At 37.2% G+C, this 16,450-nt stretch overlaps 1 protein-coding gene across 5 annotated transcripts in view; it reads right to left on the reverse strand.

The window, feature by feature from the left end:
* The window catches only part of Dennd5b (DENN domain containing 5B), a 172,460-nt gene that overhangs the window by 111,962 nt on the left and 44,048 nt on the right, over window positions 1-16,450 (reverse strand). The window lies entirely within an intron of this gene.

Raw genomic sequence — 16,450 nt, forward strand, 5'->3', positions numbered from 1 at the left:
CACTGCCTGACAGCCAATGACTGGTTTTTTAAGGACTCAGATTGTTCTGCCTTTTAAAACAAATAATTATTGAATGGCTTATATAAATAAGACATTCTGCTAAGTGCTGTGAAAGATATGAGCCAGTAAAGATTCCAACGTTCAGCTTTCTGTAGTACTACTCTCTCACAGAATTCATTCACACAACAGACAGGACCATTATCTATGCAGAGATACAATGACTCCTGTGCTCAGCAAATTCAAGAGCACACGATCTGATGGCAGTTTAATTCATATAGTTTGTATAACTAATGAATAAAGTAGACAACAAGGATCTCTCAGAACATAATTCATTTAAAGGACCTTCATCATCCTATTCTCCATTCCCCAAACTCAGTAATTTAAATTTTTCCCATTAAGTACTTGCTGTCTGCCAACCATTAATATGGAGACAGGTACTAAAGATGCCAGCAGTGAATAAAAGTTTCTGTTTTATGGAATTAACACTTTAGGGAAGTTAAGTTACGCCATGTGAACATGCATCTTAAAATCTTATCACTGCAGTCCAACACAATGCAAATCCAGTGGGGCAGCTCTGAATGCAACACACAGCAAAGGCATCCTGGAGTCACACAGGGCTGCCACAGGGTTCAAAAGCCTTGTCACAACACTGCGCTGCACTGAGTTTACCGTCAACTCAAATTTTACAGTGAAAATATAATTATGTACGTATGAACCTCACACAAAGACTGAAGTTCCATAAGGAGGATAAGTACAAGGAACCAATTAAACTGGAGAAACAAATGTCATAAAAGAAGTACCTACAGTCTACCGACAGCACAGCAGAAGTGCATTCAGTTTGGTAGATATACAACCACTTCTAACCAAATTCTCTTTAAATAACAACATGAATGGAACAATTTTCCCCCTGTGAACCTTTTTTCTTTTCTTTTGACAGTACCAAAAATTGAATCTAGGACCTTCACATTGAGCTACATTTCCAGTCCTTTTTTTATTTTTCATTTTTAAACAGGATCTCCATACTCTTAAGTGAAATAAACCCATACTGTCTTTCTGGTATGAGAAACTGAGAGAGTAACTAAGGTCTAAAATGTACAACAGATGTTGTGAAATGGGCAGAAATTATTCAAAAGGAAAAAGGAACTAGGTTAGGGAAAAGGGGAAAGGAAGGAGCTAAAAGGAAATAAAATACAAGTTAGTTGTACTATTAATGTCTCTTAGTTCAATGGAAAGGAAGGTCTGTGCTAATATCAATTAGAGATTTTTTTTTTTTGTCTTTTTCCTTTTTATCGGTACCAGGGATCAAACTCAGGACTGCCTGCTTACAAGGCAGACGCTTATGCCGTTGAGCTAAATCCCCAGCCCCGATTAGAGATTTTTTATGACAATATCTTATACTCTGAGTAATTACTTCAAAGATAACAATATGCAATGTACTAACTATTGTTATTCTGTCATGAAATTTTGTTTTACTTTTTTTCATAAAAACAAAACAGGGTCTCAGCAAGTTGCTAAACTGCCTAGGATAGGCTGGAATTTGTGTGAGCCTCCTGTCTCAGTCTCCCAGAGTGCTGGCATTACAGATGTGTGCCACCATACCTGGTTCTCTTGTGAAATTTAATTGCTGGTGTCCACACAAGGTCAAATGCTTATAGTCAATAGCATTCTGTTTTTTTTCTTATATTCGCTTACCAAAAACTATTCCCAACCTGTCTTTGCAGTTGTACGTGATACTCAATTCGTAATTTAATTTTCTGTAAACCTATAAAATATGACTGAAAGAACTGTGATTTTCTGCGAGGCACAGAGGTGCATGCCTGCAAGTTCAGCTACTTGAAGTGGAGACAGAAAGATCACAAAAGTGAGGCCAGCCTGGGTAACTCAGCAAGTCCTTGTCTCAAAAAATGGGGACGAGGCTTGAGATGTACTTCAGTGATAGACAGCTTGCCTAGCACACAGAACTGCAAACAAACAGAAGTACAATTTTATAAATATGAAGTTGAATGCACATATAGGTGAGTTGCTAAAATAGCAAAACTACCATCTGATTGAATGTAGGCGGACTAAAAATTAGGGCAGAAAACCATAAAAATCTAGAAAGACTATACAGTCTAATTGCTTTGAGATGACTAAACTCTCACTCCACTTCAAAGAAACAGAAGCTAAAAATCATAGGGTGACTCACTGCTGGTGGAGTTTATATAAGAAAACCTACAAAAATTAGTCAGCAGATCCTTACTGATAGGACAAGCACTGGTCTTAAAACAGATGAGTGAGAGAAATGCAAACGTGTTTTAGTATGTTTAAAATAGGTATGTCATTTTTCTTTACAGTCTGACTTTTTACTAACTGGTAAGAACTATAGTGGAAAAACAGACCTCAACTGCAATAGTCTCAGAAAAGCAAAACAAGAATGCCAGCAGGGATACCAGGCTGCAGCCCTGTGACAGATGACTAAAGATCAGAATGTAGGTCTGAACAAGTAAAAGTCAATAAAACCACAAACAGCATAAATAAAGCAGACATGAATTTATTTACCAAACCCCAAAAGTGCACTTATACAAAATCATCCCCACTAGAAAATATGCTCCATGAAAAGCTAAGACTTGATCTGCCCATTTCCTTAATGGGTCTACCCCACTAATTATTTCCTTCAGGCTGAATGAATTGACTGAATGAACTGGGCACAATGCTCTGACATTTACAAAAGAAGGAGTCCTTGAAATATGAGCAGTGTTAGCTTGAAACAAGAGGAGGACAATGTGACTGAATACAACAGAAAACAAATACAAGAGACCCAATTTTCCATTTTCCTTTTATTCCCACCCTCTGAGAGGCCCACTTTCTAGTTTTCCTGATTCAGAATTTTTCAGGTCTTTGCCCTATTCTCTTTATCCCTTCCCTTCTGTTTTCTTCATCTATTAAAATCTCTGCTTCAAGATATAATGGCCAATAAGGACATGAAAGATGCTCAACATCACCAGTCATCAAGGAAATATAAGTCAAAAACACAAGAGATTATCACTTTCACACCCACTATTAAGGCAAAACTAAAACAGACAGATGCTACCTGATGTTGGATACAGAGAAACTGAACCCTCACACATTGCTGGTGGGCATGTACAATGGTATGGCTGTGTTGGAACAGCCTAATTTCTCAAGCAGTTAAACATAGAGCTATCACATGACACAGCAATTCCACTCAAATAGTCATCCAAGATTACAGAAAACATGTACATGCAAATGTCTATATATGAAATACTCATAGCAGTACTATCATAATAGCTGACAAGTGGATAGCCATCAACTTGATGAAGGAAAAAATATGCTATTTGCATAAAATCGAATGTTTGGCAATAAAAAGAATTACCTACAGGTGCTATGACGTGAATAAATCTTGGAAATAATGCTAAGTGAAAGAAATCAGGCAGATAATGCATGATTCCACTTATACGAAATAGCCAATACAGACAGGCAACTCTGTAGAGATTGGAAGTATATTTGTTAACAGTGGCTGAGGGAAGGGGAGAAAAAGCAAACACAGTATGGGCTGTTTTTTTGTTTTTGTTTGTTTCTCTGCATTTCTGGGGATTGAACCAGGGTCGTGTATACAGTAAGCAAGCTCTCTTCTATGGAGCTACCACCCCAGCAGGTTCAGGGTTTCTTGGAGGGGGGGGGGGTGTCAAGCTAAATAAAACTGATTATTTTACTGCTGGATAGCCCTACAGATACACAAAAAGCCACTAAATTGCTCACTTTGAATGGTACATGTACGCATACATAAAATATATTTCAACAAAGCTATTTTAAAAAAATTCTACGAGTTCTTTGAAGACCAAACTCAAATGTGACCATCCTCCTATATTTCACTTGCCCAGTCAAAATTAATTTTCTCTATGCTAAAAAACAAGTTGTTATTACAGAGTCTTAACTTATACTAGAGCCCAAGTTGCTTAATAGTAAAAGACTTACTTTGCTTTGGGAGTTCAATTCAGTGTGTTACATAGTTGTCTTAGTTACTTTTTTCCTTGCTGGTACAAAATACCTGACATTCAAAGTTAAAGGAGGAAAGGTTTACTTGTCTCACAGTTTGCAGAGGTTTCAGTCTATATATAGCTGGCTAGCTCCCAGGCACAGGGGAGTCACAGAGGAGAAACAAGTCCATGACAAAGCAGGGCAGGCAGAGGGGAGGTGGCAGCGACAGCAGCAGCAACAGCAAGCCTGCCTGTCCCTTTATCCCTTGCAGACTACTAGCTGCTTGAGTGGTGCCACCCACACCCAGAGTGAGGGAGCTTTAATCCCACTACCACATCCTTTAGCCAAAGCATCCCACACCCCAGATCCAGCTACTGCTGAAAAGTCCTACCTATGACCACACGAGACTTTGGTGGGACATCTAGACACAACAACAAGACATAACAGCAGGTACTTAACAGTATTTTTGTCTCAAAGCATGACATAAGGAGAGAACAACAATGAAATTTAACATATTTAGTCCATTTACCCATTAAAAAGTCACAGTTGGTTAAGTACCTTTCTAGGATTCACATCTTCAAATGATAGCATGGATTGGGAAATTTTGACAGCAGACAATATATCAGATATATTGTTCAAGTGACCCAGAAAACGCCAGATCTTATGATCATCTCATCTAACATTTAACAATGCCCAGGTACTATTTTTGTATTCTAGTGTCTCTAAATTCTGTGCTCTTTGTCTCCCTTAGAAATAGTCACTTGTGGTCAGAGATGGTGCACGTATCATAATCCCAGCACTTTGGGAGGCTGAGGCAGGAAGATCAGAAGTTCAAGTCCAGCCTGGGCAACTTTGTAATTAGCCACTTTGTAATATCCTGTCTCAAAATAAAAAGTAAAAAGAGGACTGCTGATGTAACTTAGAACCCAGTAGGAAAAAAAAAAATACTTGTTCAAATAACACCGGTGCAATTTTTTACAGTAACTAATACAGTGATGCTTACAGTATTTTAAAAAGCAGTCTTGATACTGATTAGGGATGATTTAAAAACATAACTAAATGTAGCTGGGGATATAGATGGGTGGTAGAGTACTTGCCTAGCATGTAAGTCCTGCGTTCAGTCCTTAGCACTGCAACAAAACCAATCAACCAACCAATCACAAACTGATAAATGTGATGCATTATCCTGAATTGATCAAGAGCAAAAAAGATAAATGGAAAAAATGAAATCAAAATAAAGTTTACAGTTTATAATTCCAATATTATTACTTTTGGCTTTTATAAATGTTCCACAGTTTTTTGTTTTTTTTTTTTTTTTTACTTTTTTTTAATCGGTACCGGGGATTGAACTCATGACCACCTGCTTGCAAGGCAGGTGCTTATGCCACTGAGCTAAATCTCCAGCCCCTCCACAGTTTTAGGAAATGATAGTGTTTGCACAAAATAGGGGAAGCATACATTCTCAATTGTCTCTGGAATTCTGTAAATCTAAAGTTACTTTAAAACAAAGTTGTACTTTTTTTAAGTTATCTCTGCTGTGAAATAGGTAAATCTATGTAAAGAAGGAGTTTTTTTGTGTTTGCTTGGCAGTGCAGGGGACAGAATGAGGGCATTCCCACTGAGCTACATCCCCAACATCCCCGTTTTGAGACAGGGTCTTGCTAAGTCACTAAGTTCCTCAGACTGGATTTGAACTTGTGATCCTCCAACCTCAGCATCTTAGAGTTCTGGACCAGTCAGCTGAAATACTTTCCATCTTTATCCATTCAACAAATTATTTTGTGCCTGCTACAAACATTCAGGTTCTAGAAGTTTCAGCCTCATAGTAGTTTGTAATCCAAGGAAGAGACAATAGTGGCTATGACCATGTGGTAAAAGTGGAGATACTGAGATGAACTGGACTCTGGATTTATTCTGAAGACTGACGCTGTAATTACCGTGACTGAACACGTTCAGTAAGAGAAAGGAATAAAGAACGGCTCTGACAGATGGATTCAGCATCAACTGAGAAGGGGAGGGCTACTTTTTAGAGGAAATACTATAAACTCAGTTTTGGACATAACAATTTTGAGGCGCCAATCCAAAAGGAGACGTTAAGAAGGCAGTTGGACATTTAAGTCTGGATTTCAGGAGAAAGATCTGGAAAAAAGATCTGGTTTAGAGATGTAAACTGAGTACTTGTCAATGCTGATTTTAGATCATAATAAAGTCATGATGTGGAATGAGACAACCAAAAGTGAAGATGGTGAAATAATCTATAAAATCACAAGATGTCTGACACTAGAGCAAAAGAAGAGAGAAAAATTTAAATTTCAGTCACCTTAAACTCACAGACTCAGCATATCTTTAAGGAAAGTACATTCACTGAAAGAAGCCCAGACTATGGAAATGTCTTCTGGTTCGCTTTGATTTTAAAAATATATGTGTCCCTGCTGTTTTGCCTTGACTGATTTTATTCAAATTTGGTATGCTTCATAGTATCAAGTCTACGAATAGAGGCAACTGCTTTGAAGATGACAAGATGTAATAAGATACCCATTCCAGTTTGAATATTAACTGCTTTTGAAGTCCTACAATGTCTCCAAAGTTGTGTTTTTATTAAAATAGCTATGTAACGCTATGTTCAATTATATTATATCTGACTATGTGGACAATTCTATTGAAAATAACAAGAGAAAGCATAGTAACTATTGTAGATCATCTAATATTGTGGTTTTATGTCTTTTTCATTTCATGTTTTTCTAGGAATTTGTCTTATTGTCTTGTTTGATCTGTTTTTCCTTATAATACAAAAAGGATAGATATACGTGTAGAGAATCACACATGGGGAGAATTTCTAAATAGTTTACAGGAACACATTATATAATGCACGATGTAATGAACAGATACTCTGAAAAAGAAGAGACACTAAGATACCCAGTGCTAATTTTGTAGCATTATGATATAAAATCTAGCAATACTGTTATTCACTGTTCGGAGTGATATTAATCTAGTCCCTTATGTTCAATTTCAGCATACGTAAAGAAAGACCGCTAATTTGAAGAGAATGAGAGACATTATAGCAGTCATTATTGACTTCCCCAATGTCAGGTCTTGAAGACCTAAAAAGCCTTCATCATCCTGTTATGATTAGATTAGTTCTATATTGTTAAGATGGGGACAACTATTTGGAGGAAAACTAGAGACAATAAGATAGACAGTAAAGATCTCCAGTGGACTTGCTTTGAAATCTATGCTTCTTAAAATTGTTTCTTATGATCTGTTTTGTTCTGTTTAATCTTACCCTCTTTAAAATAAAAAAAAAAATACATATGTGTCTAGTCATATGGCAGGTTAAGAATCCTCGAGAGGGGGACTTATGCATCCTATGAGAGCATTACCAGGCTGGGTGTGGTGACATAGATCCTGAGTTTCCACAATGCCGTCAACAAAAAAACAAAACAAAACAACCACAAAAATATCTTGAGTGCCACAAAAAGAAGTCAACAGCCACCAAATGAAGAAAATACTCTTCTAAGCTGGGCACACTGGTACATGCCTCTGTTTGAAAAGATGATGCAGGAGGACCACAAGTTTGAGCCTAGCATGGGCAATTCAGTGGGAAAATAAACAAAAGGGAGCATAGCTAAGTGGTAGAGCACTTGTCTAGTATGTGCAAGGCCCTAAATTCAATATCCAGTACAAAAACAAAACAAGACAAACTTTTTAAAAATGCTCAACACAAAATCATGTCAATTTTTATTAAGAATCCTCTATATTTTTAAAACTCAGAATGATAAAAACCAACATGAATATATCCACCACACTGGTAGCCACTGCCTAGAATTCTGCATCCCTCCAAAAACACTCATTTAGGGCCAGGGATTTACCTCAGTGGCATAAGTGCCTGCCTGCTAAGCACTAGGCCATGAGTTCGATCCCCCATACTAAAAAAAAGGACTCATTTAGCATAACTGTCTCTTTTACTTTGTGAGTGCTTGCAGATGGAGAAACCAAAAACTTCACTGCCCAAATTCAATTATAGCACTATAAATCAATTTTAATGAAACTGAATAAAATGGGGCATATTAAATACTAGTAATATATCTAAAGGTAAGCAACATTTATACATGGATAGATTTCATGATACTTGTGAAAAGCTTGAAATTATCAACAGTATTTTGAATATGCATTTATTTTCTAGAACATTCAAAATTAGATTACCAAAGGCAATTCTGGGCAACAAAGGCAAAGCAGGGGGCTTCACAATTCCTGATATGAAATTATACAAAACTACTATTAATAAAAACAGCACTGAACTGACAAAAATAACAGACGTAAGAATCAATGGAATAGATTAGAAAATGCAGAAACAACTCCAAACACACTTAGGACACCTTATCTTTGACAAAGGAACTGACTAAACATGTTCACTGGGAGAAAGAGACCCTCTGTTATGGATTAAAAACTGGTGGTCAACTTAATGCCAGTATGGTGCTGAGTGTAGATTCCCAGAGGAAAGTTGCCAGCATAAAGAGACATGGAGAAGGAGAAGCTATGTGTTGAGGCACTGAGGTGTGTTGAGGCATTGAGGCTTTGTGGGTTCTCCTACGTGTTGCTGTTTGAGCCATTCGTTCTCCTGGAGAAGCTTTGGTCATCACATCAAGCAATGCTTCCTGGCTCTGGAGGGGAAGATGTGTGCTGCTTGGTCTCCAGGATGAACTTGTCATGCTGGCTTCCTGGCATATACTCGACTGTGCTTGTCATTAGAGGAGCTTGGGGCCTCCATGTCACTGACATGGCTGTACTGCTTTTCAGGACAGCCCTGGTCTTTGTTATGAGTGTGACTTCTCAGCTGCAGTGTAGAACCTTTGACCTACCAGCACAGCTCCTTTACCCTGCTGGCATAGATTTCCTGGCTTCCACCACTGACCTTTGGGCCTTCCCAGCACAGATCCGTAAGCCAGACTGGTGTGAGTCCTTCTTGTGGGCTCTAGACCTCCAGTTAGACTTGTGGTAGGCACTGTCATGAGCTCTGGCTCTTCATCTGGACTCATGTGGGACATTGCTGTGCGATTTAGGCCCTTGGCTGGACATTCTGTCTTTAGTGTTGTGGATAGATTTCTTGCATCTTCTTGTGTTAACTCTGGGTGACCATCATAAAAATAATATTATAATCCCCATGTCCTGATTCTAACTGTTCTCCTCCCAACTTCTGACTGCAACAGCCTCTTTAATAAATGATGCTGGAAAAACTGTCTTTCCACATGTCAAAGTCTAAAACTAGATCCATGTCTCTTCATCATGCACTAAACTCAAATCAAAATGGACCAAAGATCTAAATATTAAAGCAGAAACACTAAATCTACTGGAAAAGAGAATAGGTAGAACTCTTGAAGACACTGGTGTAAGCAAAGACTTTCTGAACAAAACCCCACTCACAGAGGAAATATCACAAAGAATCAAAAACTGGAACCTCAACTTATTAAAAAGCTTCTGCATAGCAAGATGAACCACGAACAGACAACCCACAGAGTGGAAAAAATCTTTCCAGCTGTTCTTCAAAGCTAATATTTAGAATATAAAAAGCACTCAGAAAAACCAGACCTCCCCCACCAATCTAAAGACCCAATGCAAAATCAGGCATGTGAAATGAATAGACTCTTCTCAAATGAAGTAGAAATGGCAAATAAATATATGAAAAAAACTTCAACATCACTGGTCATTCAAGACATGCATATTAAACAATGTTGAGATTCCATCTCACCTCATCAAAAAAGTCAACCAATAACAAATGCTGGAGGGGATGTCGGAAAAAAGGAATACTTCTTCACTGTTGGTGGGAGTACAGACTGGTGCAACCACTGTGGAAATCAGTGTGGAGAGGCCTCAAAACTAGTTTGGTACCTTCCTGAAAGAATTAAAATATCATACAACAGCAATGTATGCACACCCATGTTTACAGCAGCACAGTTTGTAATTGTTAACTTAGGAGCAACTGTTCAACTGATGAATGGATAAAGATGTGAGGTCTTTTTAAAATACAATGGAATATTATGCCATAAAGAAGAATACATTTGAGACCTTTTTAGGTAAATGAATATACCTTGAGATCATACAATTTTTAATTCTTTTTTATTTTAAAGAGAACAAAACAAAACAGAACAAATCAAATCAGAACAGAACAATACAAGCAATACGGGACTTCAAAACAAGACAATAGGAAATCAACAATGGCTACCATAATGTCTCTCGTTTTTTTCAAAACAGCTGTCCATACAATCAGACACAATAAAATTCAAACCAAACAAAGCAGAACAAAAACAATCAAAATAAAAGAATGAAAGCATTATAGGCCTTCCAAACAAGATAATAGGAAATCAACAATGGGGCCATAATGTCTCTTGTTTTCTTCAAACAGCTGTCCATAACACATAATAAAATCAATCAATACAAAACAGACTAAAATCAATCAAAATAGAAGAATGAAAGCATTACAGGACTTCAAAATAAAGTAATAGGAAATAAACAATGGCTACCATAATGCCTTGTTTTCTTCAAAACAGCTTACCAAACTATCACACATAATAAAATCAAATAAAACAAGACAATAAAACCAATCAAAGTAAAAGAATGAAAGCATTACAGGACTTCAAAATAGGGTAATAGAAAATCAACAATGATTACCATAATACATCCCACTATCTTCAAGATAGCTGCTCATGCCATCAGACACAGTAAAATCTAGCAAAACAAGACAGAATAAAACCAAACCTAACAAAATTGTGAAAACGATACAAGAACACAAACAAGAAAATAGGAAATTAACAGTGGTTACCACTTTCTCTTTTAGGCATTTCCTCCCCTATCACTTTCATAATATCTACTGTGCTTTTTGGGTCCTGCTAACTCCTTCAGTTTTTTTATGCTAAGGAGATAACTTGGTGTTCACCTGTTGAGTCCAAACCATCTCACACATGAGCATGATCTCTAGTTGCATTCATTTACCTACAAGAGCCTCAAGATTATCCTATAGCAGGGTAGCTTTCCATTGTATGAAAATGCCGTATCTTTCTTATCCATTCTGTGGTTGATGGGCAAGTTACCCTTGCTTTTCTCTGGTCTCCTGTCATTGGAAAACGGTTTTCTCTCCTTTGATTTTTAGTCTATGAATTTCTTTTTGAGTTAAGTCTGTTTCTTGTATACAATGTATTGATGGATCCTGTTTCTTGACCCACCCTCCCTGTGTTTTTTATTGCTAACTTGAGGCCATCTACATTAATGGTTACAACCAGCATACTTTGGTTTGTCTCTGCCATGTTATCCTGCTGTTGGCCCTCCACTTTTCCCCTTCATTCAGTTGCCTGTCTTGTTTGGCAGTCCTCCTCTGCTGCTGTTTCTGGAACCATGGTCATCTTTATCTCCCTCTAGAATATTCTTTAGCACTCTCTGTAGGGTTGGTTTGGTGGTCATGAATTCCTTCAGTTGTTATTTATAATGGAAATATCTTATTTTTTCATCAATTTTGAAAGACAGTTTTGCAAGGTACATCAACCTGGGTTGGGAGTTGTTTTCTTTCAGGATTTGAAACATCTCACTCCAAACTCTTCTTGACTTCATGGCTGGTATTGACAAATCTGCTGCGATTCTGATTGGTTTTCCTTTATAGGTGATGTTTCTTTTCTTTAACAGTTTTTAATATTCTGTTCTTGAACTGAATTTCTGGGATCTTGATTGTTATAGGTAGAGGTGTAGTTTTATTTTGGTTATGGTTAGTTGAAGTTTTATATATGCTTCGCTTATCTGTATGCCAGATCCTTCTCCCATGTTTGGGGAGTTTTCTGCTAGTACTTCTGTAAATAGTCTTTGTCCTTTGTATTGATCCCTGGTTTTTCACTGATACTTATCACTTTAAATTATTTTTCTTTGTTTTGTCTTGTAGCCGCTGAACCGTTATTTCCTGGTTCCTTGTTATTAAGAGATCTCTCATGATCACTAGCTGTGATTCTATCTTCAAGATCTGAAAGTCTACCTTCAACCTCTTTCAAGTGGTTTTGCCAGTTTTCAATTTTTTAATTTCCTGGATATCTCTTTGAATCTGGTTCATGTATCCTAATTCCTTCCTATATTGTTCATTCAAGGTTGCCATCATTTCCCTACATTCCTCTTTTTTATCTATGTCTTCTTTAGATATGCTCAGCAATTCTTCATTATGTTTGTGATTTCTTCTTTTATCTGAAATGCTATTTCTAATCTGATCACTTCTACAGTCTCATGAAGTTGTTTCTTTACTCCAGTTGCTATCCTCTCTGAGGTTTCAGGTATGTGCTTGCCATTTTCTTCCATCTAGACTTCTTCTGTGTAGACTGGAGGTCTGAGATTGCTGTTTGCTTCTTCCTGACATTTTCCTGGGTTCCTCCCAAGAAGCTGGTTGTGGGGTCCCACGTACTTCCCATGTTGGCTGTTCCTTCGCAGTGTAGAGGAATAGGTTTCTTTGAACCTAGGTTTCCAGGGAGGTAGCAAGGTGTGGGGTGGGCTTCTCCAGACCCATGTAGCTAGGCAGAAGCTTGCCCAATGGCCAGGGGTGTGTGGTGGCAGGGCGTCTGATTCTCTCAGCCTGTGTGCCTACACTGGGACTCACCTGAGAGCGGCAGGCACACAGGGGTGTGTTTGTCTGATTCTCTCAGTGGGCACTAGCTGCCCAAAGGAAGCAGGGGTCTCCAAAGGCAGGCTGTGTGCACAAGGGGAGTATCTGGCTGTGTTTCCCTGCCCATGCTGCCTGCTTGCAGGAAGCAAGCTTTCTGATGGTGGCAGCCACACACAGGGGCAGATCTGGCTGTGTCACACTGCCTGCACTATGAGATCATACTCTTAAGTGAAATAAATTGTATTCACATGTGTAAACACCACACTCTCTGGTGTGAGAAACCAAATGTGTAAACAAGGACAAAGATGATAATGTATATTGTGAAACAGTATGAAAATGTTCAAATGGAAAAGAGAACTTGGTGGGGGAGAAGGAAAAATGGAAACAAGGCTTTTGTAAATAAGGCATTGGAGGGATTGAAGGGAGGGGAAGAGGATGGGAAAAAAAAAACCCAGATCTATCATGTACAGGTATAAATGTCTCATAATGAATTGATCAGTAAGTGTACCTAAAATGTACCAATAACCTTATTTCTTAACCAATAAACTTAAGTTTAAAAAAACTTTTACTATATTCTCAATGAGATCCATTATTCCAAAATAATTTAAAACTCCCAGGTTTTAAATATTATTGCCAAAAGAAAATCAAAATAAAATCAGTAGACTGTATCAAAATCAAAAAGATAATGAAAAAAGAATATACTTTCATATCCTTTAAAAGTAATTACACTGAAGACAAGGAAAATTTGTCACATCCATGCCATGTTCAGACACGATGACAATTCTCTAATGAGAACAAGCTCCAAATAATTTACTTAATAGAATATTTTCTTTGGAAAGTTTTAAACTTTAGAGCAAAGACTAGGACCTCAATTTTAAATTGTTACAGTAAGGTGATCAGTGAAGTCTTCCTGTTTCTAGCCATGAGCCAACACTCATCTCCTTTTATTCCAAGGATGTGAAAGAGACTTTTAAATTATATCAGAAATGAGTTAAACTGAGGAAGGTTTGAAACACAAAAGAGGAGAGTTAAGTCATCATTTTCAACTTGGTACAACTTATGCATTTTCAAAGAAATTTCATGCTTTCCTGAATTAAAAAGTTCCTACCTCACTGAATATTAGACACAAAAGCTGACTCATCCCAACTCTGCATAATTAAATACTTACATTTGTACTACATGATAATAACTTCTTAGCACTTTTTGTACAGCTCATTTAATTAGTGTGTGTATATTTTTTGTTTTGTGTTTTAGTACTTAAGGACCATGGCAAACTGATTTTTTTTCTGGGATAAACATCTTGGACTGACGAGAATCAGTGGTATTCACAACCTAGTTATCCCTGCAGGTCCATTTTGCAGTTTGACCCAGAAGTGCAACTCTCACAGAGCCTCGCTAACCCTGGTTCACAGAGCTATCAAGAGTCTGGACCAAAAAGTCTCTGATAGCTCTGGTCAACCTAGAAGCATACTCTTTCAGGATGAATTTAAGAATCACACTCAGTTCAAAACTTACTCAAAACACTAGATGTACTCTACAATTCTCCAACAGAAAGTGGCCTCGTATCTTTATTCTACTTGCCATAATGGACAAAGGAGAATTGGCCTAAAAATAAATCGGAATAGAAAAGACATTTCTAGAGCATTCATTCAGGGATATGAACGTCTTCATCCAGACTGTGTCAAGAATTATTTCACCTACTCAAGTGATATTGATAGACGTTCACTGTGCTGCATACTGGAAATATAACACAGTATTTTAAAAAAATAGATGCTTGCTCTTACAGAGTGTACAGTTTGGAGAGATGATTTACATTAACCAAAACTTCTCTGACAGAAACAAGCAGTTCAAACTCTAGGGTGTAAAAATAAAAGACTTTCTTGTGTCAGAGATGTTTAAAACAAGATCTGACCAATGCTGGCAAGAGGCAAGAGGATCACTGGGAGTTTAAGGCCGCCTGGACTACACAGCAAGTTCAAGTCCAGCCTGAACTACATCTGTTTAAAAGCAAAGCAAAGCAAAACAAATATGAAGAGTAACTAAGCACTAGCTAGACTTAGAACTTCCAGTCACTGGATATAGCCTAGTGATTTAAATGATCCATGAATAAGTTTGCAGGAGGTACTAAATAGTTAAATTATGAAAGCTCATATTTGCTCTATTTTTCTCTGATATAAGAACTAGATTTATTTTAGATATATATAATCACCTTTCTAAACCGTATCATTAAAAAAAAGAAATGGATAAGAAAGGTCTTTTAGTACAGAGCACTTTGAAGATTAATGCAAATTGTGCTTCATAAGGACTTCAGGCCGTATAAATAATTTCCACACATTGTGCTACAGAAAAAACTAGGAACAGAGTGACATAATAATGCAAAGTATTGCTTGTCATATGCTAGATCATTAGCTTAGCTTTTACAGCAACCCCTGACTCTCTTTAAAAGTAAGCACACGTACATAAAATAGTAATTACTTAGATCTTTACCTTACACCCAAACAAATTCCAGACATATCTCTACCTATTTTACACATAAAAGAAATCCATAGAATCCAGCAAGGAGTAAACTGGGGAAAACATCTGTAATTTCAGACAACCAGCACTGTGCACTTCTTCAAAGGATATACTGTGATTTCTATAAAACTACTAACAGAACATCCCACCCCCAAAGTTGACCTACATCTGATAAAGCCTTTGAGAAAAGGTGACAGGAATCTAGAAGACAGGAACTGAGCTCCGTGGCAGAGGCCTGGCCTGCTGCAGGGTGGTTCCTGAAGTAAGCAAGCCAATCATCAAGCACTAACAGGAATCAACAGATAGTTCTGACAGGACAAAACTCACTCTACTCAGAAAGACAGAAGTGTAACAGTAAAGAAGGAAGGGTCCTTGGGTCCAAGCAAGAAAGCCACAAGGAATCAGTTTTGAGACACCTCCCCAACACATTGTACAAAGCTTTCAGTACACTCAGAATAAAGCCAAATCAGTCATTACTGGAAACTACAGTTCCTGGAATATCCACTTATGAAAAAGGATCCAATGAGCCACACATTCACACAAAAACATCCACTTCAATATGATTTTTAAGTGAAAAACTACAAGTAACAAAAGGATGGTTAAGCAAATAAGGTATATCCAAATGTAGTATTATATGGCCTTTAAAATATTTCTAACAATGAGAAGAATCTATAAAAATGGAAAGTGCTTATTTTATGATATATGATAAAAAATCAGGATAAAAGGATATGCATCTTAAAAAGAAAAATACATAAAACACATTAAAGACAAAGAAAATATAGTGAAATGGTAATAGCTGAAATGGGGGGGGGGGTTGTTTTCGAGCTGTTTTATTTTTTCTTTTCTAGTTTTAACCTGGCACTATTTGTGATTTTTTAAAACACTAGTCTCAGCCAAGTGTGGGGGCACATGCCTATAATCCCAGCATTTGGGAGATTACAGGCAGGAGGATGTCGAGTCTGAGGCCAATTTTGACTATGAAGTAAAACCCTGTCTCAAAAAAAAAAAAAAAAAAAATCAATAAAATTAAAAATAATTCCTAAATGAGATCAAAGACATAATTAGAAATTATACAAATATCCATGTAACAACTAATCTAGGTAAGTAAGGCTTCTTAGAACTTATTTGTCTACACATCAAAATGTTATTTGCCAAACATTTTCTGGTCGTTTCCCTAAACCCTTACCAAAACAAAGCATTTTTCTCTTTGTTTTCTACTCTCTAATACATATCTAGTGGAACTCAAATTTTTATTTTACGAGTGTAAAACAACTCTGGGCTTAAAAGCAACATTATAAAAACATCACTTCTAAAAGACCATAGGATAGTGAATAA

This window comes from Cavia porcellus, unplaced genomic scaffold (assembly GCF_034190915.1).
Source record: "Cavia porcellus strain 051 isolate PalLab524CR breed Dunkin Hartley unplaced genomic scaffold, mCavPor4.1 scaffold_8, whole genome shotgun sequence".
In the NCBI taxonomy this organism is placed as follows: domain Eukaryota; kingdom Metazoa; phylum Chordata; class Mammalia; order Rodentia; family Caviidae; genus Cavia; species Cavia porcellus.